Raw genomic sequence first — 6000 nt, forward strand, 5'->3', positions numbered from 1 at the left:
CACACACATTTTATCTGATACAGGGTTAATTTATTGTTGCTAGTCATCCTGTTCTGCACATCTTCAGGATAAAGAGTTAAAATGGAAAAGCTACCATAAATCTGCCCAGATATGGGGAGACATAGACCAAGCTGGGAAATGATAAATGTCATTGGAGCTATGAAGCAGCCATGTTAAACACTTCATTCTCATGTCGCTAATTTCCACCAGTTGCAGTTAAATTATTAAATAATAAAGTGCATGAGTCAAGTATATCAAAACTGTTAAATTTTACCCTCTGTTTACTGTAAGAAAAAAAGAATTTGTGAGCAGACATTCTTCAGCAGACTTGTGCTATTTTCTTAAAGTGTTATCAGTTGAATAAATCACTAGTTCAATCTCTGTCATGGCAATGCAAATATTCCACTGCTGTAAACAAATAAATAAATAAACTTCAAACAAGCATCCATCCATCCATCCATCCATTGTCTAACCCACTGAATCCGAATACAGGGTCACGGGGGTCTGCTGGAGCCAATCCCAGCCAACACAGGGCACAAGGCAGGAACCAATCCTGGGCAGGGTGCCAACCCACCGCAGTCAAACAAGCATGTAATGTTAAATATAAAAAACTGGAGATTGGTCTAATTTTTTAATCATATAGCTCAGTATAAATTTGAAAAACACAATCACTAGCAATTGTTTTGGATATTAGTTTGTTTGCACAACTCGTGTCTGAGGCATTTTGACCTACTATACAGTAGTTGCATAAGTCATGCCAGTCTCACGCCACCAAAGTAAAGTTTATGACACTGAAAAAATTTGCTCATTGACCTCAATTTGTCACAATTTTCACAACACTTACTACAATCCTTTATAATATAACAGAAGTGTCTTGTTTGTGTATGATTCTATAAATCTAAGACTGTCTCTTGAAAGTTTTTTCAAATTCTTATTTTTCCAACCTGCATGAAGATAATTTTGTTATTGTATATACTGTACTGTATATATTTTACATTATTTATGAAGTGCTCACTGTACAGTGCAGAGAAATGATTTCTGTGTCATTTTTCATAACAAACATAGTTGCATAGTGGTGTATGGCATTGCTATATCATGATTCATTACAGGAAAATGAATACAACTATATTTGAATTTACGTTAGGTAGAAAAGCAGACAAAAGTGAGATTGTGAAATTATGGTCCTATAAAGCCATGTAAGCAATATGTTTTTAAATCAGCTAATCTGATCATAACTTATTTTTTTTAATGGACCCCTTTCTTAATTGGATGCCTGACTTAATATGCTTTTATTTCTGTCTTGTAGTACATGTTATCACACAGTGTCTTGCAAATGAAACTGTTCTGTTCTTATACAAAGTAAAAAGCACTGGTGTGAAATTAACACTTGAATGTCTTGACTGGTGTGACAGACCACAACAATCCACCAGTGAGAACTGGGGCTCCAACCAGGTAACCCTATTTAATGAATAAACAAAAAAATAAACAGAGTGCACAACAACACAACTTAGATGATGGCTGCCTCATCCTAAAAGATTTACCAGGGTTTAGTCAAGAATCTCATAGGAGCTCAGTCCATGTCAAGTTCTTGGTTCAAAATGAGATGCTTCCTTCTGGTGCTGTCTAGTTTTATACAGCACCAAGTGGAAAGGACATGACCTGCAATGGGTGCTGTAGCCAGGGTTACGTGCCCTCACTGGGCATCTTCTCTGAGCCTTTGGTGGAAGAGAAGAGAAAGATAGTATTAGTGTGTCAGAAGGGTACATTTTTTAGTAAACTGGGTGGCATAGTCGGATATTTTGACGGTGTCTAGGTTAGATTACCTGTAAGTGTGACCACCTGTCACATAAATTTTGGCGTAGTCAGCAGGATAGGGCTTGTGAGTAACACACTTGGAAGCACAAGGATTTTTTTTTTGTGTCATTTTATTTATTGATTGATTTTGTGGGATAGTTTTACTCTGTTTTTTGTCATCATGATGATGCCTATTTTTGCTGGTGCACCTTGGATTGCCAGGTTTAGTGGGGATAAAGGTGATTTGAAATATGCTGAGTGGAACAGACAAATGCAACGGTTATTAGAAGCAGCCAAATATGGGGAGTCTCAAAATATCAGTATTGTGATGGGAGCATTGACTGGGGATGCCAAACAGTAAGTCAGTGTATTGAGTGTGGAAGAAAGAGATAGGGTTACAAAGATTTTTCTTTTTCAAGATGGAGTATATGGTGACCAAGTTCCATTAGATACTGTGATGTCCCAGTTCTACAGTTGTGTTCAAAGAACTAATGAACCTTTTAGGGCATTTATTCTTACATTGAGGGAACTTCATTGCAGGTTACAAAAGCGTAGCCCAGCCCAAGCCCCCTCCGAAATCAGCTGTTGTTGGGCCTCCAAGACAGTGGACTGTGACAAGCACTATGGACATTTGTGCGCCACAATCTAGATAAAAGGTTTGGAGAAGTGCATCAAGAGGCTCTGCTACTGGAAGGGGAATGTAATTATGTGGGACACAGGGAAGCAACTTGCAGAGCTGTTGGTGAATTCTCTGCAACTAACTCTCATTCACAGGTAGACTGGAGACTAGCATTCAAAGCAGAGATTCTGGGTGACCTGAAAACACAGATGAAGGAGCGGACTCAGGAGCTGCTGAAAGAACTGAGGCCAGCAGTTCCAAAGGTTGATGCTGCCCAGCCACTAGTACACTCACAGCCAGATAGGAGGCCTCGCACTAACAGCTGTTATGCTGAGTAGCATCCACTTGCAGAGCCACAGCACCATACGACACTGCAGTTGTGGACCCGCAGTTACAGACCCGAAAGTGACGTCACCTTCGTTTCAGGACAGACTTCGTAAAAATTACTTTTGGGAGGTTTCTGCAGGTCTCGGTAAAGCCCAGAAAGTAACGTCGGGTCAAGGACCCATTCAGAAATTAAGCAATAAAAAGGAGAAGGGAAAAACAGTTCATCAAACAAATAATACGCATCATTGTGAAGTTCAGAGGGTTTCTGTCATCATGTCGCGTCATAGATCAAACTAAACAATATGGATAGTTTCTGTGAAATACAATGTTAACATTTACGTTGTCTTTGGATCTGTGGGAACCATTTAACATGTCGACAAAATTAAAATCATCAAGATCTGTGTTAATTGAAAATAGTTTTTCGTTTACATTCATGAAACATACAATATAATTATAATGTTTACATCACGTTAGAGTTTAGTAAAATTTAATAATAAAAGTGATTATATTTTTTAAAATGTACAATGTATGTGTGCAATATTGTTCTAAACCAATTTAGAATAAACATTAAGCCAATCTAATATTTTTAAACATGTATGTGAAGAAAACGGCAATACATATTCTACACTGAATTATGCTATATATTAATTGCCTTATATAGAACTGCTCTAGTTTTTGTCACTTATTATTAATTACTTACTATCAAAAGAAAAAAAAAGAAAAATACTAATAAGAACACAATTTATTTATATAGCACCCTTCCTATACCCAAAATTCAGAAAGAATAACAGAACCTATATAACATTGGCTACAAATAATATCTTCACTAAATAAAGATAAATACAAGATATACAAAACATTCAAATAGAATAAAAGACAATAATCCAGACTAAAATACAACATGCAATACTACAAAAAATCTTGATGAAATAAAATAAATTGTGATAAAAATTCAAACCATGAGTACCTAGAGGGGTTAAACTGAAAGAAGGGGCAGAATGTCAGGTCTGTTTAATGTCTTCCTAAACAAATGAGTTAAAAAAATGAATAGAGTCAGCTGATCTCAGTAATTTTGGGAAGTAATTCCACAGTCAGGGTGCAATACAGTTGAAGGCCCTGCTGTCACCCACAGAGTGCAGGTTAGTGTGGGGCACAGAATCAGAGGGCCTTAGTGGGCAGGTCAATAACAGAATTTGACATTCAATCCTGTAAGATAAAGTTAGCTGTGAAGGTGCTGCAGGATGGCTGTGATGTGCTCGCTGTTGGTGATTCATGTCAGGACTTTTGCAGTTGAGTTTTGAATCAGCTGGAGTTGTGGTATAAGATTAGAAGTGGCACCTGCCAGTAGTGACTTATAATAATCAATACTGGATGTGATAAAAGCAGAGATAAGATTCTCAGCATTAGAAAAGCAGAGGAGGGAGCAAACATAAGAAATATGACACAGGTGGAAGTTTCTTTTTTTTTTATTAATTTTATTACAATCAATACATAGCAATCAAGTTTTACAAAAAAAGAATTATGCTAAGAACAGATCGATCCCCACCCTTGAGAGAGAGAGCAAGCCAAATGGTGTAAAATTTAAGGCTTGTAAAAAATACCTAAATCAACAAATTCTCTTTGCTTTATAAACTCATTTCAAAATATTACTGATTAGATCCTGCCATGTTTTGAAAAAGTCTGCACAGATCCTCTAACTGAGTATTTGATTTTTTCCAATTTTAAATAATATAACACATCAGTTTCCCACTGACTTAAAGAGGAGAGTTTGGGTTCTTCCAGTTTATCAGAATAAGTCTGCGTACAACAGTGTAGTGAATGCAATCACAATTTGTTTGTCTTTCTCCACTTTAAGACCCTCTGGAAGAACCCCAAACACAGCTGTTAATGGGTTAGGAGGGATTGTGAGTCCAAGACTGTCTGAGAGGTAATTAAAAATTTTTGTCCAGAATAATGTTAATTTGGTGCAGGCCCAGAACATGTGACCCAGTGAGGCTGGGGCTTGGTTGCAACGCTCGCAGGTTGGATCATGCCCTGGAAACATTTTGAGAGTTTTAGTCGAGACAGATGTGCTCGATATATAATTTTGAGTTGTATAATTGTATGCTTTGCATATGGAGCTTGAGTGAATTCTCTGCATTGCTACTTTCCACTCCTTTTCTGATATATTAATTGAGAGGTCATTTTCCCAGTGTCCTCTTGGATCTTTGAAAGGAAGGGATTGTAAAAGGATTTTATATATTGTAGAGATGGAGTCTAACTCCTTGAAATTGAGCAATATTTTTCCAGCGTGGATGAGGGTGCAAGATGAGGAAAATCTGGAAGGTTCTGTTTAACAAAGTTCCTGATTTGAAGATAGTGAAAGAAATTTGTAGCTGGAATGTTAAATTTGGAATGTAATTGTTCATATGATGCAAAGACGTTGTCTATATAAAGATCTCTAAGCAAGTTAATTCCAAATTTTTCCAGATATTAAAACTGCATATGTTTGTGAGGGTTGAAAGAGGTGGTTCTTTTGCAGGTGCCACAGAAAGAAGCTTCTCCGTCTTAAAATGCTTTCTACATTGGTTCCAGATTCTAAGTGAGTGGAGCACAATTGGGTTATTAGTGTATTGCCGATAACGTGTGTTTATTGGAGCACAGAGCAAGGAATACAAAGAAGTACTGCAGGATTTTACTTCTATTGCGGTCCATGCCTGTGTATGTTCTTCTATTTGTGTCCAGGTTCTTATCGACTGTATATTTGCCCAGTAATAAAACTGGAAGTTAGGTAGAGCCATGCCACCTTCTGCCTTTTGTCTTTGTAGGGTCGCTCTTTTGATGCGTGGATGTTTAGAATTCCAAATAAATGAGGTTATTGTTGAATCTAATTGCTTAAAGAACGATTTATTAATGTATATTGGTATGTTTTGAAATAAAAAGGAGCTTAGGAAGAATATTCATCTTAACAGTGTTAATTCTTCCAGCTAGTGTGAGATGAAGGGTTGACCATCTATGCAAGTCTTGTTTAATTTTTTCCATGCAGACACGAAATTTTGTTGATAAAGAGCTTTATGTTTACTTGTGATGTTTACCCCGAGGTATTTAAACTGTTCTGCAATGATAAAAGGAAGGGTGTCTAATCTAATATTATATGCTTGAATTCACCGGAAAGAGTACACTTTTATTCAGATTAATTCTGAGACCAGAGAGCTTTTGAAATTCTGTGAGTGCTGCTAAGACTGCAGGCACAGAATTTTCTGGGTCCGATATATACAGTA

This window comes from Polypterus senegalus, chromosome 17 (assembly GCF_016835505.1).
Source record: "Polypterus senegalus isolate Bchr_013 chromosome 17, ASM1683550v1, whole genome shotgun sequence".
NCBI classification, from domain to species: Eukaryota; Metazoa; Chordata; class Cladistia; order Polypteriformes; family Polypteridae; genus Polypterus; species Polypterus senegalus.